This window comes from Prionailurus bengalensis, chromosome E2, assembly GCF_016509475.1.
Source record: "Prionailurus bengalensis isolate Pbe53 chromosome E2, Fcat_Pben_1.1_paternal_pri, whole genome shotgun sequence".
Classification (NCBI taxonomy): domain Eukaryota; kingdom Metazoa; phylum Chordata; class Mammalia; order Carnivora; family Felidae; genus Prionailurus; species Prionailurus bengalensis.
In genome coordinates this window covers 54,482,969-54,507,601 of record NC_057352.1, presented here as the reverse complement: position 1 = coordinate 54,507,601, position 24,633 = coordinate 54,482,969, and the positions used below count along the sequence as shown (strand labels likewise).

At 46.6% G+C, this 24,633-nt stretch overlaps 1 long non-coding RNA gene across 1 annotated transcript in view; it reads left to right on the top strand.

Annotated features, from left to right (window-relative positions):
* The first annotated feature begins 1,386 nt into the window (after positions 1 to 1,386).
* The window catches only part of LOC122494497, a 595,470-nt gene continuing 572,223 nt past the window's right edge, over positions 1,387 to 24,633 (top strand). The window contains exon 1 of the long non-coding RNA XR_006300179.1: positions 1,387 to 1,471. This is a non-coding gene — a long non-coding RNA (uncharacterized LOC122494497). The remainder of the gene's footprint in view (positions 1,472 to 24,633) is intronic.

Here is a 24,633-nt window from a genome sequence, read left to right as displayed (position 1 = left end):
CGCCCGCATCTGCGTTCCCTTCGTCATTACTTGCCATCTCTGACCTGTAGCCCAACCACACGGGACTGTAGCAGTTGACTCTCGCCTGCCCGTCTCCTTTGTCTGTTTGGAAGGCCCTTGAGTGCAGGGTGGGGATTTCCATGTGTGCATCTCCAGCATGCCTTGTGAGAAAGTAAATGAATTATAACAGGCAGCACTTACATGGCACTTACAATGCGTCTGACAGTGTCCTGATACTTACACAACGTGTCAAGTCCTCCCAGATTCCCCAGGAGGTAGATACTGTTGTCATCCCTACTTAATGGGAGAAAAAACTAAGACACACAGGTATTAAACAACGCAAACACGTAGCTAGAAGTGGCAGAAGCAGGCATCCTGATCCCAGAATCCAGATCCTCGAGCGTTGTGCAATTAGTGAATGAACGAATAAATGAATGAATGAATGATTTTTGTGTCACCCCATCCCATTTTATCCTTGAATAATTAGTACACACTGTGTTGGGGAAGCCCTTAGAATGGTAAGGAGCTTTGATCTCTGTTAACACAAACCCTGTTTTGACTCATCCCCAGCTTTTGAAGATTTCATTACAAATACCTTGAGACAGGCAGTGGACAGAAAGTCCCCAAAGGGAGGGATTTCCTAGTAAATAGCCCTTGTCTTTCTCCTTCCCCCACCCCCTAGCATCACTGTTCCCTTAATGCACATTGTTAAGCTGTTGATACTAAGGCACTGTTGGATATCCACTGCTCATGTCCATGGGTGGTTCTTGAATGGGGCTGAAGCAAGATATGGGGAACTGATCGTAGTTTACAAACTGATGCATAGAGGGAGTCTCTGGGTTGTGTCCAACGTCCTAAAGTGCCAGAACTCTCTTCTCTTGCAGCGTGTGCTAGGTAAGTCAGGTGTGGTTATTTACTCAGACCTGCTACAAGCCAGGCACTGCACAGGTAACACCACTTAGCTCATAGTGGCTCCTTCCCCAGATGGTTGGATGGCTTGACCCAGCAGACATTGCCAATCTGCTGATTCACTGGTTCCCAATCTTGGGTCATATCAAGATCACTCGGAGAACCTGGCAAAAATACAAAGTCCTCAGTCTTATTTCAAGGATCCTGGGCTCTTGTCTTTAGTAACTTTCCTTGTGATCCTGATACACAGTTACTTTTGAGATCCTCTGTAGTAAGACAACGAGCCCTGCACTTAAGGAAATATCAGAATTAACTAGGGGAGCTTTTAATGCCAAGCAAACTGGTGCCCAGGTGACTCTGATTCAGAATCATGCCTCGGGCTTCATTCTCACCTGCTGCACGCCGCCGGCAGTCATGGGAAGACAGTAGGCTGGTCGCTCCTCCCAAGTCCCAAATACTCCAACTTACTCTTCCCTCCCAGGCTCTGCAGTCTCCTGTGGGAAGATCTGCACGGACCCAGCATCCTTGCTACAGAACCCTGGGACTGCAGGCTTTTGTCAGGGTAAGGAGATCTTTGCCTTTTATTTTGAATACAGTATTTTTGGTCTAGGTTGCTTTTGGGTTGGCTCTGTTTTTTGAAAGCCAGATCAATGTGGTTTCCTAAAGGCTGAGGCTGGGTGTCTGTTCTACACGGCTTAAGGTAGGCCCTGTCTCTAACGAAGCCTATTTCTGTGCCACGTTTTCCTAAGCCTGTTCCCACCCAGCCTGTCTTCCGTTCTCCCCAAGTGCAGCAAGATTGGAGGGGTGGTTTTGTTACAAGAGAGGAGACTGAAACACAAAGGAGAGGCTGGGGCGATAGCTGAGGACTTCTGGCTCTAAGCCGGTGCTTGCAGAGGCCGTGATGTGCCAGCCCCTGCGCACCGGCAGAGGAGGGTCCTTGACATTGCGGCCCGAGGTGGGGCTTGGGGAAATCTCCGAAACTGCACCAACCGTGGCTTCTACCACAAGCCATAGCGACCCTAGCTAGACTTAGGGCCCTGGTGATAAACTGGCATTAATGAAATCTTAATAATCTAGCCACGAAGAGCAAAACAAAAATCCATAATGAGCCGTGATGGACCATTAGGTGTTAATAAGAATACCACAAATGCCTGACAGAGTGCGTTACGGAGCTCAGCGAGCCTCGCCCAGTCCCTCCCAACCTGTAATGTCTCAATATCTTCACTGTCTACATAGACGCTGGATTGGGGATGATAGGGACTAAGATTGTGGGGGAGGGACCGTGCAAGTTCATGGTGGCAAACCTTCACTCACCGCCGGAAGAGACGGGTTTGGGCGAGACTTTGAAACTCTGACCTTCTCTTTCCAATCTGTAAAATGGGAACAAGACATTTTCTTTAGTCTTTTATTTGAGAAGATGGAAAAAGGCCATGCGGTCTTGTCTTGTCTTGCTTTCCCCTCATTTCTAGGTGAATTGGTCCCCTTTCCACATGCGGCTTTTGTAGTTGTCTTGGCCTGTCTGCCTGCCAAGTTTCTTCTTTCGAGGTGTCCAACTGTACATTATGGACGTTCAGCTTTTTTTCAGCTATGTCGCGAATATTGTCTCCCTATCTCTTTTTTAAAATAACTGTACTGAAGTATGACTCACACACCATAAAATGCAACCGTCATAAGTCTACCGTACAAGAATTTTAAGTGAATTTACAGAGTTGTGCGGCCTCACCACAATACACTTTCAGACCTTCTCTGCCAACCCTGAAGTTTTCCTTGTGCCCATTTGCAGTTCATCTACACTCCCACCTCCCAGCCCTTAGCAACTACTGGTCTGTACTCTGTCTCAATGAATTCACCTTTTCTGGACTAAATGGAATCATACAATATATAGTCTTTTCCATCTGACTTCTTTCATTTAGCATAATTGTTTTTAGGTTCATCCATGTTGTAATGTGTCAGGACTTTATTTCTTTCGGCTGTTGGAGAGTATTCCATTGGAGGGGTATGCTGTGTTTGTGTCCTGCTCAGTCCCTGCTGTGTGTGTGTGTGTGTGTGCGCGCGCGCGCTCACGCATGTGCATCCTCAGGCAGGAATGTGCTGTCCCCAAGACCACAACTTCAACCAAGTAAAGCCATGGGCCTTCCCTGCCTCCACGATAGTCACCTTCACTGATAACACCTGCAGGTTTGGGCATTGTCCTGCTGGGCATGTGAAGCTGTCACTCCTCAAAGCTATCCGCCCTGGCCGGATCTCTGCCAGCTAGGCACTAGCCCTCTGGTGATGGTGGTGGTGATGGCAGTGGTGGTGGTGATGGTGGTGGGTAGTCAGTTCTGGTCACAGTCCAAGGCGAGACTACTGCAGAGTCCCCCTGTTCTTAGCGAAAGTCTAGCGGTTGTATACGCACAAACATTTCACAGGTTGTTGTGTGCCTTTGGTGATGTCCAGGGCTCTGAAATGGTTGTTTTTGTTAATATTTTTCAGCTTTAGAATTGCTTTTAGGGTAATGATTTGCTGAACTCCTCATCCTTGGCTGGAAGGCTCACTCTGCTTCTCAATCTCTTGATTGCTTTCAACTTAGCTGTGAGGTCTATTGTCATAGAACGACTTTAATTTTAGTGTGGGTGTATGTGTCATTGTTTCTATTTTGGCATCTATTTTTTTGTCTTGTTTAGAGAGACCTTCTCCCTCCTGAGATCACTAACAAATTCCCTTATATTTTCCTCTGATACTTTTTTACAGCTCTGTGACTTACATGTTAAGGCTCCGATTCATGTGCAATTGCTTTCTAGAAGGATTGTATACATGTATTATTCCAGTGGAAAAGTATTAGAATTGAAAAAATCCTATGCTAGCTAGTGTTAAGATTCACATATATTTTCTCTACATTAAAGGTGTTTTTTAATTAGTTGTTTATCTTGTTTTATGAGTTTATGCTGTTTGCCATGTATTTCTTATGGAGTCTCTACACAGAAGGTATTGAGCCCGCGTTTATGATAATTGCTGCAAATATTTCACCAATATGCTGTTTGGGTAGTAAGTGGCTTTATTTTCTGATGATAGGAATATAAAATCATTTTAGAAAAATGGAAAAATGAACACAAGAAAAAATTGGAAAGTACAGTTTCATTTAAATTTTAGTATTGATGCTTTTTGTGGTCTGTATAAATATAAACACATATTTACACAAAAAGTCCACCTGACATACCATATCTTTTCAATTACCGTATCATGAACCTCTCAAGGTAAACAGAATGGTAGTGATTGAAAAGTATTCTATTATATGGATGTATGGATACACTCTAATTTTATATCATTTACTCCCTTCACGTGGTCACGTGGGTTCTTTGCAATGTTGTATTCTCTATATAACACTCTGAAGAACAAATCTGGAGCTAAATTGTGATGGAGGCCTTATTCATTTCCTGGCATACTTTGTCAGAGAACGTGACGATTACCAAAGCTTTTGATGCCTCTTGACAAGCCGGCCTCCAGAAAACTTACTCTAGGTTACATTTTCATTGGTGGTGTATAAAAGTAACTTTACTCTGAGAACAGCAGGTGTTACCATTTTAAGAAAATCTGTGCAAATTTGGGAGGCAAAATTGTATCCTTTCAATGTGTTTAGAATAGATTCATAAATTTATATATTTTTATAAAAAGTAAAAAACAAATACATGCACATGTGTGTTTGCGTGCATATATCCGCATACTTATATATGTGTATGGATGTGTATATGTGTAATGTTTAATTGCAATGATTTAGTTACTAATAAGTTTAGACCGTTTTTAATTCATGCAATTGCATTTCTTCTATGCATGGTCTCATGTCACCTGCCCAGTTTTTAATGTTCATTTATTTTTGAGAGAGAGCGTGAGCTGGGGAGGGGCAGAGAGAGAGAGGGAGGCACAGAATCTGAAGCAGGCTCCAGGCTCCGAGCTGTCAGCCCAGAGCCCTACGTGGGGCTCGAACTCACGGACCATGAGATTGTGACCTGAGCCGAAGTCGGATGCTTAACCGACTGTGCCACCCATGTGCCCCTACTTGCCCAGTTTTTAAAGGAGTATTGATCTTTTTCTCATTGACTTACATGTTTTTAAAAGCTGTACTTTCTTTTCACTCTAGTTAACAGTGTTATATGAGACTTATGGGTTCCTTACATATTTTCATTTGACAAATATAAGACTACAGTATTTTATAGTGTGTCTTTCTTAATTTAGACTATGTAGTGAATCTAATTCCATATCAGTAGTGAATGTTTATATTAATATCAAGAAGATGGCATTGTTTTACCTGCTTTCATTATTCTTTTGCCACTGTGCTAGACCGATTGCACAAGTCAATCAGAAAGTTCCCAGTTCTCTATCTTTTCTCCTCCCTGTGCTCTCTGTAATAAGACTTTGCCCTTCATCCCATCCGGGCATGGAGGCGTTAGTCTATGCTGCCTCTGAGACTTGCTTTGGCCAACTGAATGGGGTGGAGGTGACAGTGTGCCGTGATTGTTCTTTCTCTTGGAATTAGGCCACTGTCATGTGAACAGGCCCGGGGCTGGCCTGGTGGGTGCTGACAGACAGGGCCCGGTCACCATATTGCCTTGGCAGGCACGAAGCCCACTGCCAGACTTGACCACCAGTCATGACGGTGTCATTGACTACCAGACCCAGATGACCTGCCAGCTGACCAAAGGTGCGTGAGCAAGTCAGGCCAAGATCGTCCCAGACAGTCTGGAGGAACAGAGCCCTCCAGCCACTCCCTGGAGTTGTTAGTGGTAATACGTGGTGGTGTCATGAAGACTCGGGAGTTCCTTTTACTCTACATGTGGTTGTGATTTGTTATGTATCCTATTTTTTCATGATTATTTTAATTTAATAGGTATCTTATAACAATAGGGGAGTTTTCAGTCTTTACCACCAGTCATTTTATACAAGGTGCTCATGTTCCAGTTCCTCATTTTGAGTTATCTCTTGTTCTGTTTTTGTGCATATTGATGAGGAAAAAGTGACGATGCAGCCTGATTTTAAAATGTTTCTGTTAAAGTGACCGTTTATGGTCACTTCTGCCATAATTTGTACAAGGCAGGAGAGAGGCGCTTTCTGCCGGCTTCTCAACTCCAGGAGAAGAGGGACTGCTTTTGTGTCAGTCGAGATAATTACAGCAACTTCAGAACGTTCATGGTTGTCACATTTGATGAGTAAACTAAAATTCCACTCCCTGAAACAAACACAAAGGGTAAATAAAAATTCCCTATTAGCAATAAACGAGTGAAGTTAAAGTAGAATCTTACTGAATAGCTTCAAACGAAGTAGGCAGAATTCAATGTTTCTTTAATGAATCGCTAATATTTAATTTCTTGGTATATTTAAAGCATCGGATTCTTCTCCAACTCTGGCCTTTATATTCTTGGATGTCATGGTTTGTGCATCAGATTCTTGAAGCTTTATATCAATAATCAAACTTCCGTAATCTCTCAAGTTCATCTGTGACCTCTGTTTCTTTTTGTTTGTTTGTTTGTTTCTATTTTAGAGAGAGAGCAGGTGAGCATGTGAGCATGGTAAAGGGGCAGGGGGAGAGAGGGAGAACCTTAAGCAGGCTCCCTGTGCTCAGCAAGGAGCCTGCTGCTGGGCTGGATCCCATGACCCTGGGATCATGATGTCAGCCAAAATCAGGAGTGGAACGCTCAGCCGACTGAGCCACCCACGCACCCCTGTGACCTTTGTTTTAAGTGAGATTTTAATCCAGGCTAAATGAAAGATTTGGGATTTATTGTTTTCTATTTCCCCTAGTATTTTAGTGATTTTATTCCCTACAATCATAAATGAATGTTAACATTCATGTGTCACTACTTATCTAAGAATGTCATTTAATTATCTTCAGATGCTTCTGTCCATTTGGCTGGGTATAATATTCTCAGGCTATGCATGTTCGAAAAACCGTTTGCAAGGGCCTTGTTCACTTTTCTTCCGCCCTGTGCTCTTGGAAAGCCAGCCTGATTTTTCTTCCTTTATGGTTAACCACCGTTTTCTACCTGACTCCTCTTAATTGTCATCTGTTCTTGGATTTAAAAGACAAAGCACACAAACAACCACAGTGAAACAGGTTTTTGTCTAGCTATTGGTTCCTTTATGTTGATTTTGCCTGCTTTTTTGCTTACAGATTAACTTATTCAGCTTCATTGTAGCTTTGCATTTTACTTTTGTTTCCTTTGTTTTGGTTTTCTGCAACATCGATTACCCATATGTTGCACTTGGAGCTTTGCCATTTGTTTTTCTTCGCTACCAACTTCCCCTTCAACTTGTATTTGCTCTTTTAGTTGGTGTTCTGTGAAAAGCACACCAAGCTTGTTCTCCACTTTTTTTTTTTTCCGGTGTCAATTTTACTTGCCATGGTTTTTAATGCTATTTCCTTTTTAATTCAGTAAAGGGTTTTGTTTTTTCCTTACATATGTCAGGAACCATTATATCTTTAGGTTCCCTTATCTACATGTCCTTGTGATTTCTCTCCCCGGAAAGCAGACCCTATGCGTGTAGTTAAGAGAAGAAAACTTGTAAGGGACGAGATACTAAGCTAGCTGACACAGTGGCACCTAAAACCAAATCCCAAATGGAAACTGTAGGAAATGGTATAAAACACGTGCTCCAAATTATCCCATCCGGTGTGAGGAATCTGGGGTATTTACACTGTTAACGGAACCTGGTCTGGATGACCCGGCGGAATAACCAAGCGGCACTCAGAGATCTCGGAAGGCAGGGGGTTTATTTCACACTGGCGGGCTCCGGAAGAGATCACTCTCCAGAGGTCTGAGCCCGAGCACAAATGATAGTCTGTTACTTCCGCATTAGTAGCAATTTGGCGCACGCGCGGCAAGTGGAGTAGGAAGAAGAACCCGGAACGGGAGTCTTCGGTCGGGCTGGAGTTTACCTATCAGTCCCGTTGGCCATCTTATACCAGATTTTTCCCTGTCAGTACAGCACGCCTGCCAGCCAGTGCTTAAGGGCTATCTGCAGGGGGGATGTTAACATCCCAGGGACCACAGCTCACCTCCTCCAGAGGCTGAATGGGTTCGGGAAGCCTGAGGGCAGACATCTGAAAAAGATGCTGGCCTTGGCCCTTGTAAATGAGGCTAGTGTGCATGGACATTAGAAGGAGCCTTGAGGGACTATGAGAAGAGTGTTACTTTTGGCCACGTCAGATGAGAAGAAAATCAGCAAAACTAGCTGCTGCCCTGATAAAGCCAGGCTGACAAGGATGTGAGTAAGTGCACTTTAAATTCAATTCACTTCTGCCACTTCTTGGCTGTGTCTCATATCGCTAAGACTGCATTGCCTCGTGTAATTTAGGTATCCTTATAGGGTAGCTTCCAGAGTCAAATATGATAGTGCCTGGTATCTAACAGGTGCTCAAATAGACAGGTATCTATTTAAAAAAATTCAGTTGTGATTTTGCCTTCAAATGCAGCTTTGGCCATATCCTTTAATTTTGTGATGTAGTATTTATTGTGGTGTTTTAAATGTGCTCTGTGTGTGTGTGTGTGTGTGTGTGTGTGTGTGTGTGTGTATGCTCCTTACCTCACTTGAGACCATTTTAAAAAGCCGCCCAGCTGCCAAGCCTGGGCAAACAAAAAAAACTGAAACAACAAGACTTTGTACTTGTTTTGTGTTTTGATGTTTAAAGGGCTTCTTAAATGTAAATCTTTTTCTGAGAGTACCTTTGTGAGGTTTTATGGATGAAGAATTATGCTCAGAGAGGTTAGGCAATGTATCCGAGGTCACAGAGGAGGAAGTAACACTGTCAGAGCTAGAGCTCTCTGACTCGCCTTCTGGTGCGTTTTCACAGTGTCCTTTGTGTGGTAGTCAGATACTGGCCCCCAAAGATGTCTACGTCCTAATCCTCTGAACCAGTGAATGTTATCTTCTATGGCAAAAGGGGCTTTGCGGTGTGACTAAGTGTTGTAGATGGAGAGCTTTTCCTGGATTATCGGCACGGGCCTAATTGAATGCTAAGGGTCCTTGTAAGGGAGGGCGCAGGAGGGTGTGGGTCAGAGAAGAAGATGTGATGGAGAAGCAGGTTTGGAGAGTTGACAGGGCAGGGAGGTGGGGAATACGAGGGGAGGAGACAATGAGTGGGAGAGAGATTGGAAGCCGCTGTGTTGCTGGCTTTGCAATGATTGAAGGGACCCTGAGCGGAGGAATGGTGGGGGCCTCCAGGAGGCAGAAAGGGGAAGAAAACCATTCTCCCCAGGGAACCTCCCAATGGAATGTGGGTCTGCCACCAGCTTGATTTTAGCCCTGTGATTTCAGACTTCCAACCTCTGAACTGTTAATAAATTTATGTTTTAAAAGATTTATTTTTAGGGAAAGAGAGCAAGTGTGGGGGGAGGGGCCTAGAGGGAGAGAGAACCTCTAGCAGCCTCCACGTTCATGGCAGAGCCTGACGCGGGGCTCGATCCCACCACCCTGGGATCATGACCTGAGCCAAAATCAGGAGTCGGATGCTCGACCAATTGAACCACCGAGGTGCCCCAAATTTATGCCGTTTTAAGTCATGACGTTTGTAGTCATTTGTCACACCAGCCATAGGAAACTGACACGCTTTGTAATGGTAAGCGATTTGCACACCCACAGGTGCACTTGAGGTGTTTAGAAATTGCTGATTTGTTTTCCATGCTAGGAATAGTAGTAGGAAGGACAGGCAGGGATAAAGGCAGGTTCCTGCCAGCGAACGCCTCAGAGCCGAGAGCAGTAGCATGGAACATTAGAAGGCTTTGACCATAGGTTCAAAGAGACCAGCTTAGATCCTGCATGAGTAGAGAGAGTTCAGAAGAGGTCAAGGTGCAGCTGGAGCAGAGAGATGGGACCCGGCTGCCCTAGGCGGCAGGAACAGCATGTGCACAGCCATGGGAGGAGGCTGAGGAGGGCGGGGCGGGTCAGAGGTAGCACGGGGAGCAGCCAGAGCAGCAATCGGTATGCGTGGAGGGTGATGACAGATGTGGCTGGACAGGTGCTTCTCCTCTATGCCCCATGCTCCCCAGGTTCTTCCCTGTAACAGCTGGCCTCTGTGCCTATTCCCCAGCACACCTGTGGGCTTGCTTCCACTGCTCTGGGCTGGGAAGCCCCGGGCTGTGGGCTGCTCTGGGTTGGATCTGGTCTTGTCAGCAGAGGAAGGAGAGCAGGTCAGCATCTGCTGGCAGTTCTCCTGGCTCCAGAGGGGCCTTCAGTCTGCTGATTCATAGGCACTGAATGTCAATAAAAATAATCAAAGGAAACCAGCAGCCCAGAAACAATATTAGCTCCAGGACTGGTAGGATACATGGGGTAGGAGAATATCGGTGCAGTGTGCACTGGGATGCTGGCCCAAGCCCCAAGGTGAAATGGGTTTTCTCTATTAGTAATAGATGCTGATCAAAAGATCAAATGGTAATGGTTTAATTTTATATGTCGAGGGGAAGACCATGTTCTTTCCTGTTTTCTGTGTATCTCATCTTGGAGTTGGGTCTTCTCTTCTGAGGTCAGCTCTGAACATTTCCAGGTTTTCCAGGAGAGCTCTGGACCCTGTACCTGGAGCCTCCCTGCTGCTGGGTCTCAGGTTTGGTTGAGCTCATAGCCTTGACCCTACTACTCTTTTTTTTTAAGTTTTTAATTTATTTTGAGAGAGAGGGAGTGTGTGGGAGGGGCAGAGCGAGCGCGAGAGAGAGAATGAGCATATCCCAAGCAGGCTCTGCACTGCCAGCACAGAGCCTGATGTGGGCATCCAACTCACAAACCATGAGATCATGACCTGAGCCAAAACCAAGAGTCAGATGCTTAATCAACTGACCCACCCGGACACCCCGATCCTATGACTCTTTGACACCAGAATTCAGATTCCCTCTACCCTGCCCCTTAAGTAAAATTCAAATAGCAAATACTCAGATATCCAGCTCATGTGAAAAAAAAATCTAGGTGGATCGGTTTTGAGTGTTAAAAGTAGGAAAGGTAAAAAAGATGAGAAGCTGACTTGGTATGCTTGCTGTTTCTTAGCATCCCTTGCCTGGTTTCATTGACCAAGTTTACTAGTCATGTCTTCCAGCTCTGCCCTTTCCCTTGTGCTGTGTGGACAGAGCCTGACACCCAAAGGCTGAGTCACCTGGACACCCGTGTTCTCCCTGGGGCTCTCTCGCCTCAGTGTGTGTGTTGTATTTGTGTAGCATGTACTGTATGGCAGGTATTCTTGTAAGCACTTAAAGATATCACTTTATTTGATTTTCGTAACAATCCTACCTGGCAGTGACAGTTATTACCCTGCGTGAGCAGGGGAGGGTCAGAGCGAGAGGGAGAGAGAGAGACACAGAACTGCAAGCAGGCTCCAAGCTGTCAGCACAGAGCCCGATGCGGGGTGCGAACTCCCGAACCGTGAGATCATGACCTGAGCCGAAGTCGGACGCCCAACCGAGTGAGCCACCCACATGCCCCAGTTTGGTTTAGTTCTAACGCCGCCTCTTGGGGAATGAGAGATGTGGTCACTCTGCAGCGTCCTCTTGCTTGCCAACCTCTTATCTTCGTTAGAAGCCACATCTCTCACACCTCAAGGTGTTTTGCCTTCTCTCACACCAGCCCTGTGTGCTTGCAGAGGCCGAAACCTCTCTGCTTGCCTGGCCCTGGCCCAGGGAGTGCCCCCCTCTCCTCCTCCTCCTCTCTTACTCTGTGCTACCAGGCGCTGAAGGTCGACCCCAAGGGAAGCCCTCCAGCTCCCTGGGCCTGCCACCACCCACAAATGTGCCCTGCTCCCAGACGTACAACCAGGCCCTTTGTTGGAAACTGACAAGTGGATGCCAGTGGACAAAGAGCTTAAGTATCCTGCTGTATCCACCTCACTGGCCACTCACCCCCCACCATCCCCCACCACAATCCCAGAGTTTGGGGCAGAAGTGTCCGTGTTCTTTCAACAGCTCCTTTGAAGTCCCATCACTCTTCTGTGGGGCTTAAGGGGTGTGCTAACCTCTTAGGGTCATTCAGTAGCACTCCAGACAGGGTAATGGGAATGAAGGTCTGCAGGATCCAATCTTCTGGACGGTGCCTTGGTAAAGATACATCTCTTAAGTTGCCCCTGTGCCCTGTACAGAGAGTGATTTGATTTTCTGAGTGCAGCATGGTCCTGGGCAATTCTCTTCGACTTCTTGTTCCTTCCATCAACACGTATAGACAAGTCAGGCCCCGTGTAAAGCACAGGGAAACCAGAGAAGTTCCTGCCATAGTTGTTGTTTCATTGAGCTCATCATCCCCTGGGCGGAAAACAGATAAAGGGGCAATTACATCAAAGGTGGAGAAATGCTATGATAATAGCAAAAAAGTGGGAGAGACAGGTAGCCTACTGCAGGGTAAGGTCTTAGGAGCTGACCCTACACTGTGTCCTAGAATAAGTGGTGGTTATCTGTGTGGAGGAAAAAGAGAGACTGTTCAGGTGTAGGGAACAGCATACGCAAAGGTATGAATAAGGGAGAAAACATTTTTGAATGCTGCTTAATGTGACAGTTGATCATGGGATTAAGATTTGCCAAACAAGGGGTGCCTGGGTGGCTCAGTTGGTTAAACTTCCAACTTTGGTTCAGGTCATGATCTAACAGTTTGTGAGGTCAAGCCCTATATCAGGTTCTGTGCTAACAGCTCAGCATCTGGAGCCTGCTTTGGATTCTGGGTATCCTTCTTTCTCTGCCCCTCCCCTGCTCATGCTCTGTCTGTCTCTCTCTCTTAAAAATAAACATTAAAAAAATGAAAAAAAAAAGACTTCCCAGTCAAATGGATACTCTTCTGTAAGAATTGATGTTTGGCACTTCAGCAGCCACCTTGTGATCATGAGGCTGTGAGCCAGAGGATTGGAGCCAACTCATTTGGGATGTTTTGTAAAGTATTAAGTATCCTTAGGATCTAAGCCACCCTTTGTTGTTGTTGTTGCTGTTACTTTCAGCTTGAAAGATATTAACTGATACAACTTTGATAAGGAATTTGGCCTTTATAATAATGAGAAGACCTAAAATGTTGAGTAAGCCGTCTTTTTTCTAGACATGTCATGTCCATGATGGGTGTGTGTGTGTGCGTGCACGTATACTTGAGTGTATTTTCCCAATACCGCATACTCCGGTTGTGTCCTTACATTATTGGTCTCAATAAGTATCAGTCTAAATGGGGGATAGATGGAGACATACCTGCATCCCTTACACTTGCTGGAACACAAAACCTTTGTGAACGGTCACCCCCATAACAGGCCACATTCATGCAAATATTCACAAGGAGGATGCCAGCTCTCTTCACACCCACCCTGCAGCTTTGGAAAACTTTTCAAGTTCATCATTATTTAGAAAGTTAATGCTTATAATGAAAAGGTTTGTCTTTGATGTGGGAGTGTTTTCGAAGCCTTGGTGACCTATATTGCCGACGCACTCTGTGTACGAGGTGAGGCAGGGACCGGCTGGGGAATTACCCGTGTTTAATGAACACTAAAATTAGAATTTGACTGAAATCCACAGAAATGGCTCGACAGCAAGTTCGAGATGCCCCTGGGGAGCTGTGGGCAGCTCAAATTTACCCACAGGCGTTTTTGAAAATGTTTTCTTTTTTTTTTTTTTTTGAATCAGCATAGTTGGCTCTTTTGAGCGGAGAATCCTGCTTGTACTCAAAGTTCCCTCCCCCTCCCCCCCCCCCCCCCCCCCCCCGACAGTGATGCTTCGGGGACAGCTAACGGCCTCTGTGGGCCTTTGTCATTTGGTCATGCCCTAGTGAGCACAGAGCATGGAGCCCGGCGATGGTCCGTTTCGCCTGTTGCCGGTGGCCATGCTCCTCATGGAAAGTTCTAAGGGAAATCACAGCATCGTGACCAGAGGTATGGTCAGCCGAAAGGGACCCTAAATGTCTTCCTGTTCTGTGAACCCCAAAAAAGGGGCCTCGAAGTTAATTTTGATGTTCAAAAAGGCCTAATAGAAATTCTCTGTTTAATGAGAGCAGAGCCCCACGTGAATAAACGAGCTTAGTTTGGTGATGATCTCTCCAAACCTAGGAACCATATAAATGAAGCACTTAGGAAATAGAGTCCCAGATGTTGACAAAGGGTGGGTTTGGAGAAAGGTCCAGAGTGCTCTGTGCCCGGGCCTCTTACCCCGGTCTGGACACAGGTGCTCCACTTGTATTGGAATTCTCAGTAAGCATTTTATGTGCTTGTATAATTCTAAGACTTTTTTCTGGTTTGAAGCTATAAAAGCATTTATTAAAAGTGCTTGTTTTAATAAGTAAATAAAATGCATGTATTGAAGTGTAAGCACTCCCCACACTTGCCAGTTTCTGCTAAGGAACTGATGTTAACATTTGATGTGTAGTATTCTCTAGTTTCTTCTATTCTTTATTTTTAAATCTTTTTAGGGGCGCCTGGGTGGCGCAGTCGGTTAAGCGTCCGACCTCAGCCAGGTCACGATCTTGCGGTCCGTGAGTTCGAGCCCCGCGTCAGGCTCTGGGCTGATGGCTCGGAGCCTGGAGCCTGTTTCCGATTCTGTGTCTCCCTCTCTCTCTGCCCCTCCCCCATTCATGCTCTGTCTCTCTCTGTCCCAAAAATAAATAAAAAACGTTGAAAAAAAAATTAAAAAAAATAAATCTTTTAAAAAACATTTTTATTTATTTTTGAGAGACAGAGAGAGAGTGTGAGCAGGGGAGGGGCAGAGAGAGAGAAGGAGACACAGAATTGGAAGCAGGCTCCAGGCTGTGAGATGCCAGCACAGAGCACGACGTGGGTCTTCAACCCACCAACTGTGAGATCATGACCTGAGCCAAAGTTGGATGCCCAACCGACTGAGCCACCCAGGCACCCCTAGTTTCTTATATTCTTATGTAAACATACAAATATATAAATTATAGTTATGTATGTCTGTACTTCTTAAAAAGGGTATTATGCTCTTTACTCAGCACTTTGCTTTTTTTACTTAAAATTACGCCAAAAGTACCTTTCTTCACGTATATGCATCCTCTAACTCAGAAGAATTGTTCCATAAAGTTCTACACTATTCTGATTTACCAGAATTTATTCATCACTCCCTATAGATCCGCTCATTCACTTTTCAAAATATATTTTCATGTGTCCCCCTCTCTGTTACTACTACCCAGATCCAATGCTTCTCAAACTTGAGAGTGTGTAAGAATCACCAGGTAAACTGATTAAAATGCAGATGCTGGGGCCCAGCTCCCAACAATTGTGGTTCAGTAGGTACAGGTCAGTCCTGGGAATCTCCTTTTCCGAAGGTCCTGGGCGTGGGGTGATACTGCTGGCTGAAACCTGGCTTTGAGTAGCTCTGCCCTGGTCTAAAGTCACTCACCTCCTAGTGTGATGGGTAAATTCGTGTCTTAACTCACTGGCTCTCCCACACCTCCTCTATCGCCTTGCGATCTGTTCTTGGTGCAGCCAGAATGATCTTTTGGAAGCAAAGCTCATTAAGCTTGTCACTGCTGAAAACCTTTCAGTATAATCTTTTGTGCGGTGGTCTACCAGGACCTGCCTCCTTTCGTTCCCCCCCACCCCCTTCTCAAGGCTCACTCTCCTTGGCTCTCTGCCCTTGAGCCACGACGGCTGTCTTGCGTTTTCTCCTACTTGCCTTGCTCCCTGTAGCCTCGGGACCTTTTCATGTGACTTAGCTGCTTCCCCCAGTGTCTTTCCTGCTGTCCTTTGCCAGCATAGTCCTTTGCACATAGTACAATTCAGAGAACAGCTGTGGAATAAATGCACGTATAAGGCAGCCCTACGATCTTTACAGACTTGGCAGACTCTAAAATGGACTTTTTGGGGAGTCGAGGTGTGCAAATGACACCTACTCGGTTTGTTTCTGTTCTTCTCCAAGGTCAAATTGAAACCACCTGTGCTTTCCAGGAGGCAGAGCAGACTGGTACTACTCTGAGCTGCTCTCCGAGGTGTGATATTCATTAGTTGCAGAGAGAAAATTCATCACTAGCATATTGTGTACCATGTTGCCCACCCTCGAATCCAGACCAGTTGCTGCTGGAGGTCTTGGCTGGTGACGGCCAGAGAGCACTAATCCAGGTGGGCTAGACTACAGCCACTATAGAAACTGCCCCTCTGTGTGTCTGGTTTTGCATTAACAGGCCCCCTTCCCATGCCTCTCAGTCTCTCCCTACTCTGTCTTAAGCACACCCCTGTGTTCCTTGGCAGTCCGTTCTGGACTTCTGGACAGTACAGCCTGCCAAAATGGATAAACAGGAGGTATTTCCTATGTTATGCCCACCCAAACCATAGTTCATTTAAAGTGTTCAAATGTTTCCGTATCCTATTAAAAAAAAAAAAAAAAAAAAAAAAAGGCTGGCACCCATCCGTCAGATTCCATCTTGAAAATTAAATCCTCCTTGAGTTCTCCTATGACTGCTCCCCCCTCCCCGCCACCACCAGTTTGGGTCTCTCCACCCGCCACCTCCTTCAAGGCATGTATTTGTAGTCTGTATCCTCACCGTAATTAAATATGTACCACGGGACAGAAACCACTTTAGGGACAAAATCATGATTATTTTGGCTCTTTTTTTTTTGCTAGTCAATTTTCCTCCCCTCAGTCTTCGGCGGCTGGCACGTAGTAGGTGCTCATCAGACATGTGCTTCATGCCTATGTGAGCGCGTGGACAGATTCACAGCACGCCCCCTGCCCAGTCCTTCACACACTCTAGGCCCCAGATAGAGTCCTGTACCCTAGGAAACAGCACGCTTCTTCAAAAATCTTTGCCTTCCCATGGGATTCTCCCTCCTCCTGAAATGTTGTCTTCTTCCTTTCCTCTCTTCACCACGAAACACCTCCCCACCCGTTGAGGCCGAGTGCCAGTGTCAGGGGCTCTGTGGTGGCTTCCCAGGTGCTCGCGGTGAGTTTATCTCTCCCTGGGTTGAATGTGACTCCTGATGGCTGTGAGCCCCACCCTGGGTTTCAATCCTGCTCATCTCCCCTTTAACGCCAGTAATCCACACCCGCACCTTAGAGCCTCTGCTTGAACATGTTCACCAGGGGCCTGGATCCTGTGACTTTTTTCCAATGGGAAAAATTGTATGGCATTATATATCAACCCCAAAGCCTTGACACATTGCTTAAATCATAACAAAGACTCAGTAAAATACCCATAGATGCCATAAGCTGTCATGTTAGAATGTAAAATGCTTACAAGTTTGCATTTGAACACCAACAGATCACACAGATGTTATCTATCGACAGGTTGTCTTGTCTGCTGTGAGGCTGTAATGTATTTTATTTTATTATTAAAATTTTTTTAAGGTTTTTTTTTTTTTTTTTTTTTTTTTTTTTTTTTTATTGAGAGAGAGACAGAGCATGAGCAGGGGAGGGGCAGAGAGAGAGGGAGACACAGAATCCGAAGCAGGGTCCAGGCTCTGAGCTGTCAGCACAGAGCCTGACATAGGGCTCGAACTCACAGACCGCAAGATCATGACCTGAGCCTAAGTCAGATGCTTAACCGACTGAGCCACCCAGGCGCCCCTATTATTATTATTATTATTTTATTTTAATGTTTATTTATTTTTGAGAGAAGGAGACACAGAATCCGAAGCAGGCTCCAGGCTCTGAGCTGTCAGCACAGAGCCCGACGCGGGGCTTGAACTCGCGGACAGCAAGATCATGACCTGAGCTGACGTCTGAGGCTTAACTGACTGAGCCACCCAGGTGCCCCATTTTTTTTTTTTTTAATTTGAGGCTGTAATGTATTTTAGTGCAGCCACATCTGAGACATGTGTCCCATCTGTTGGCCTTCAACTAGCTCTTTAAAATATCTACATGTCATTCTGACATTATGCTGATTTTTGTCTGGAAGGTCATACAATTCTTTATTTGCACATTGTTTTTAAAAAATATGTTGCCCAGAGTTTTGGGGATGTAAATATATATTTTCCTTGATAAACACTGGTAGAATAATGTTGAGAAATAGTTGCATATTTTTGGAGAAGTAGTTACATTCTTGAAGTTTGAGTATTAAAAACCAAAGTGTTCTGCTAGAAAAATGTTAACTGGGGAGATGTTCTCTCTGGAAAAAAAAACAAAAACACATTTTTTTCCTAAAACCAGCCAATCAATAGCACCACCTGGAGAACTTTCACTTAAATGATTCATAGTCTCCTCCCCCCAGAGATTCAACATCAATAACTTTGGGGACCTGGGGATGGGGCCCTGCAATTGGTCCCCAGTTATTTCACATGAACAACCAGCTTCAAGAATGATTGGTTTAGATTATGGTCTTTGCCAACTAGCTCATGAATTTTTCAGTGACAGGAATTCCTGTGTGGCTTTATGCTTGGATGTTTGGAATGGAGTGGTGTTCCAGTGGAGTTGAAGAGTCCTGATGCTGTGTATACAGCAGGCCTGCTGTTGTGCTTAGTTGAGTTGAAGAGTCCTGATGCTGTGTATACGGCAGGCCTGCTGCCGTGCTTATTCAGAAGTATTTGTGTGGGACCAGATTCTTTGAAGATTGTCCTTGCTACCTCTGCTGCAGGGCAAGGAGTATGAGGAATCAGTTGAAGATATTTCTTGGTGACAGATCTCGAATAGTATTTAGTGTAAAATGTTCCCTCTGCTTTTCCTGAGTCAGGCGGGTTTGGTTGTTTTGCAAGACTGAGAGTTTCTCGAAGCATCTGTAAGGCTGAGTGAAGCCTGATCCTTGTTGTAATCATTATTGTCATCTGGTTCTCATATCCTCCTGTCCACCCTGGGGCCGGGTCAAGCTGCCCCCTTCCTAAGCTCTCGCCTCCAGTAAAGCTTCCTACCCTTGACCTTGGGGCCCATCAGCTTGCACTTCACTTTGCCTCTCCAGCAAGTTCAGGGTTGCCTCTGGGGCTCTCACCTTTCATTTTATTTTCGCTAAATCCTTCTGGGGCTTCTATTTTTATCCTTGTGTTTGAGATGTCGGGGCTGTTTAAGATGAGGCCTTGCTGTGGTAGTAGCTCTCCTTCCAAGGGTGGGGACTGCTGTCCCCACGCGGCCACCTTGTAGCATTTACCTGGACACATCGGGGTGACTTCCTTTCTCATTCTTCATCCTTTTCACACATAACAATGCAAGCACATGCTGCCGTTTAGCAACTGATAAGAGGGGAAAATAGGACTTGGTCAATTTCTGGTCACTTCTCTTACGTGTAATTCATTTTAAGCTCTAAGTATTTTCTGACTAATACCAGTAATTCAGCTTTGATCATGTACTATGCTGTCCCTTTAGTAAGGCCGTTTGTTAGACTCTTTGAGATCAGAATTCTGTCTCACCCACCTCGTTGCAGCACCCAGGAGCCCTCGGTGGCTGCTTGCTGAATGAAATGTTAGGCTCTGGATTTCTGAAGACACGGCCATTGATGCTGAGCAAAATAAAACACTGAAAAACAAAATTCCCATGGTTTATTTTTGAAACGTGCAAAATTTAAATTCTAAGATACAAAAACGTTTACAAAAATGCTTGGTTTTAGCAGGTAAAAAAAAAAAAGGAAAGAAAAAGTTAATAGTCATTCCCCACGCTTCTTCAGCCTCTACACATTAGGGGACCAATGTGAACATTTGATGTACGGTGTTCTATAGCTTTTTCGATACTTACATCAACATACAAGTATGAAGATATATAGGCAGACCTGTCTCCATATTTTTAATGGGTTTTTTCATGTGTTTCCCATTTATAGTTAGATGTAAACAGCTGAGCAGCACGACTTGCTCTCATGTCCAGGAAACAGGTTGGTGAATGCGTCAGAACCCTGCCTCGCACACGTCTCCATGGTGACCGTGCCTTAGCTTGCCGTCCTCTGGAGAAACGGAGGAGCCCATTTGAGCAGAAACCGATCATGAACGAGGAGAGGGGTTGCAGTGGTAGTCCCACAATCCACCCTGAATAACACCTACATCATGTCTGTAGCCCAGTCTGCTTTTTTTTTCCCCCTTCGACAACCTTTTCCCCCCTAAGCTCCAGCACATCTTTCTCCCTGAAACACTGTTCCCTTGTTCTCTTCACCTGAGAAAGGTCTGCTAATTTTTCCCATGTCAGCTCCTCCAAGAGGCCGACCCTGACCTCGCTGCCCCTTGGGACGGCATTAGGGGCCTCTTCTCTATAGTACCGTGGCCTCCGTTCTTCCCTTGCCTCTGTGTGTTGTTATCCTCTGTAGCAGTTTTCAGCATAGCGCACGCGGAGGCGCACCGCCCAGCTCCCCTGGGAGGCAGGACTGGATACCCAGCAGCAGGCCGTCTAGGTGGCACATGGTGGGCGAGCCACGTAAGCTGGGGCAGCCCCCGTCCAGTGACTGAGCGAGGCGGCAGGTAAAGACCCTGCCGTTTCACCCAGGTTCCGGACAAGCCCAGCAGGTGGTTCCTGCCCCAGGGCGTCTTACTCAGCGAGCCGAGGTCCTCTCGGACCTGCCTCCCAGCCCCCTTGTCCCTCTGCCCGGTCCTGCACCTTCCCTTCCTAATAAACATCCGCACCTCAGCTCTATCTCACTGTCTGCCTCGGGAAAGCTCAGACATCGGGTTAATTGCCTACCTGCTTCAGGTGAGGACAGGGAGAGTCTCTCACTACTTCACAGAACTGGGTACTGTTGACGAATCTATTGAACGAATAAATGAATGAGCGGAATGAATGAATTTGCATGGCTCCAAAGAAGGCTCAGATACTTGTTTCCCTCTGACCTCGGCCAGATGCCCCTGTCTTCCCATCACCCCCGTGACCTGAGCCCTGTCAGTCTTGCCTTCCTGCGGAGAACAGCACATTCACTGCATCTCTCCCCCTTTGTTCTCTATCCTTGCCTGTCCCTGGGAGGGCCGGGCAGGGGTGCTAAGAAGCCCACAACAGACAACCCCTTTTATTCCTTTTGACGGCCTCGGGGAAGTTTGATGGGGATATTTCCATAATCGATGAGGGAGCCCTGTCACCCCAAACATGGAGTCTTTAAAGAGAATAGGTTTATGCAAATGAGATATTGATGGAGTAATGATTAATTGGCCCTGAGCCTTTGTTAATATGCAATTGTAGTAACAGAGATACATTTATAATTATTTTGGTTAATTGTTCAAACAAGCACTCAGGACTTAATTGCACAGAGTAATTGAAGAGCCTTCGTATTAACATTATTTCTTTCCAGAGAAAAATTGGAGGTGTTTAACTAGTTGGACTCCTGTGGTGAGTGGGGGTGGATGAGGTCTGATTCTTTGAGGTTCCTGTAACTCCACCACAAGATGGGACAGTCACGTACAGTTAAGTCTTCTTGTGTTCGCAGAGGGTTGGGGATACGGGCTTTGCCTTAGGACGGTTGAAGGTTCAGAGTCCCAACTTTGCCACTTCAGTAGCCCTGTGGTGACGGGCAAGTTATTTAGCTTCTCTGAGCTCGTTTTTTTACGTCTGTAAAATGAGAGAAATAACACTTGACTTATGCCGCGGTGGGAGATACACACGAGGCAGCCGGTGCCCCGCACGCGGTCCACGGCCCGAATGGGAGCCGGGACAGCACTGCCGTTGGCAGAGGCAAAGACAAAGGGAAACGAATGCAAGCCGCCAAACACCTGTGAGCCGGTGAACAGGAAGCATTTGGGAGAGGAAGGGCATAAAAGGCCTGACTTAGAGAGTTTATTTAAAAACGCAGAGATTGAACAGATTGGAGGAACATGTGCTCTGTTGCTGATCTGCAAAAGGTGATGACAGTGCTCTGCAGGGAGCTGGTTTGGCCACCCACCCTAAGGTGACCCACTTCTGGACGAAAGCAGTGTCAGTTCCAACTTTTTCTTGTTTGCCTCTCTTCAAACTCTAAAGGAACTTGAAGCTGTCTGGTAAGGGGAGGGTGTTCTTTCCAGTGGTCCCTGGGTTTCTCTCCGGCCCGTCCTTGAAACTGGACCCTCCCAGCCATGCAGGGCGGGAGACTGCGGGATGGGCCGGTCGGTGCCGACCAAGGGCCGCCTCAGCACCTGCAACCCAGGCCCAGCGGGAGGGGAGAGGACGGATAGTGGTATTCAGAGCACAGGCTAAAGAGCCCTACCAACATATTTGCCACTCCAGGCTGTGCCATGCCCAAGTCCTTGATCTTGGACAGGCCATCTAAGCTCTGACTCAGTTTCCCTATTAGTAGTTTGGACTTCAGTGAGCTGAAATGAGGCCTGAGTGGGATCATGCAAGGAAAGCATTTAGCCCGGTCCCCGAGCACTGTAAGCTAAGCGTTTGACAGATACGTGGTGATGGTAGTGAGGGTCGAGAGCTCTGAGATGGCCTCAGCCAGGCCTGTGGGAAGTTTTAGAGGTACCACCAGGGAGATCTCCCCTTCCCACGTCACCCCATCAACCGCAACCGTCAGCGGAGTCACCCAGGCTACGTGGAACGTTTATTTCCGTGATCTTTTGGTGGGTAGACCACTTTTCCAAGAGAACGGCTAGTGATTTCTTTGGCTGGGGCCCTCCACTCAGCACGGCTAACCATGCTGCCTTCTGGTCGTCTTCGGCTAAGATCACAGAGCAGAAGGCAACAGGCACAGGGAGGGTTGGTTCTGCGTGGTAGACAGACCATCGAGATTGCTAGCTTATTGATTTGGTTACAACAGACGCTGTGCAGAGAACAATTCTGTGTAGTGAACGATTCCTCTGTCCCATCGGTGTGGGGCTCAAGACTGAGAAATGCTGAGGGCGCCCTATATATGCAGTGGACTCTCACAGAGTCATCTTAGTGAATTTCGTCATCAATGCAGGACGCGGGGATTTTCGTGATCGCCATTTTACAGGGAAGCAAGCTGAGACTGAGACGGATGTAAGTTGTATGTGTGAGGCACAATTCTCCATTTCCTGGTATATCGGGGAATCCCTTTTCGTAAAATATTCTACAACCTACTCACTGAGGCTCAGCGTTTTGCCATCAAGGCTCCAAAGAAGTCTTTCTTCCCTTTTAAGTTAAAAATCATGGTGATGAGGTAGGGACGTGTGCAGACCCTTCCTGAGGCTTTTACAAGCAACGGACGTTCCTGTGTGATTGGTTTTGTCGCTGCCGAGCGGTGCCTCCGCATCGGGAGCTGAATTTATTCCCACTTCGTCAGCCGCTTGCCCTCTCTGAGCGCCGGTCCCTTCTCTGGTAAATGTGGCCACCGTGGCACGTGTCTCATCAGGATGCAGTGAGGATGAAATTCACCAAGGCCCATTCAGGATTTAGCCCGTGGTTTGATGAGATGTGCCGGCATAATAGGTAATGTTTTTGTCTCTTTTTGAAAGCATGGAGGAAAAGCACCAAGGAAGCTGGGTGACGGGACAGGAGAAAGGGGTGACGTCAGGCGTCGAGAAGGGGACTGGGCAGGGTTGCTCTTTCTTGGCGAAGGCATTCATTTTTGGGAACTTCCAGTCTCTTGCTTCATAAGAAGTCTACTCTGGTCTAAAGTTTAAGGTGTGGTGGAGGGTTGCATCCTATATAACACAATGTTTTAGCTAATAGTTGCTCTACATCCCAAAAGGAAAGGATTCAGTTTTCAAAGAATGTGAAGGAAATAATACAGCAGAGTGCCCGTGATGTCCTTGTCCACTGCTTGGTGCGGAGAAAATGCTCCGTGAGTACATGTTTACTCCGTGGAAAAAATGAATGAACTCTGGATCTTCCTGCTCCCAAGCACTTTGCTCTGGGTTTCTCTCTGTTCTTCTCTTCTTCCCCTCATGCCTTCCTGTCTCTTCCCCCTCCCCTCCCTGGGAATCTGGGGGACCAGGCACCCCTGTGTCTCATGATCCCGTGGGAATGATGTCTGAGACTCCTCTGAGACGGTGGAATCCAAGTCCAGGGCCTAAATGAGGGCTTGCTCGCGGACGTTTGCCGTGGGCTGCTTCCTTCACTGTTTTCGTGTCCTTCCTTCTCCGCCACGAAGCGCGAAGGCTGCTGCTTTGCCCATCCAAATGCAGGGAAGAAGGGATTACCGGTTCTGTGAGCAGGACCCCCTTTATCCTCCTGTGTCATGATCGTTTGCGATTTCTGCCCCCACCCGGTCTGGATTGGGGGATGGTTCTCCTCGACACTGCTGTGCGTCAGGAAGCAAATCCCCACCTAAGCAGAAAGAACTCCTCGAGTTACTTTGCTTCCTTGTCTTTCCTGGCAGCTCTTTGGTCCTGTGGCCTTTGTCAGCTGTGGTGTGCCAGACTGCACGGAGGAGGCCAAATGCATACGCGCGTTTCGGAAAACACTTCCCTGACCACTTTGCTGCCAGCTGCAGGCTCGGATTTTGCTTGGGGGTGTCACCCCCATCTGTTTCCATCCCATCCTGTGACACCAGGTCTGGCCCTGGGCCACTCACCCTTAGCAGCCTCTCCCCAGGCCCTGGGTCCCCACCTCCCTGGCTGTGTCTTCAGGCTTCCTGGAATCGGGGAGTTTCACGGCCTGCTATATTCCATAATGATCCAGTCATCTCCTTTATTTCACTCTCTTCTCTGAAGAGGATGAAACCGGGAAGCAGAGGACTGTCACCGATGGCAGGTCTGGCCCAGGCGTTTTATACGGAGGGTGCTTCCCAGTGGCCTTCTCCTCCCCACCTGAGGCACCAGCTCTCTTCGCAGCTGCATCTCTGGAAGCACATTTTGTGTCCGGTCTCCCTCGCCGGATATTACGCTAGATGAAGAGGTTCCTAATTGCCCGCTCTACTCTTGTGCATCCAAGCTTACCTTCAACGTATGTGTGTCTTTATATTTAAGACCCCTCTCTTATACACCACATATGCTTGGGTCTTGATTTTTTTTTTTTAATCCAGTCTAATGAT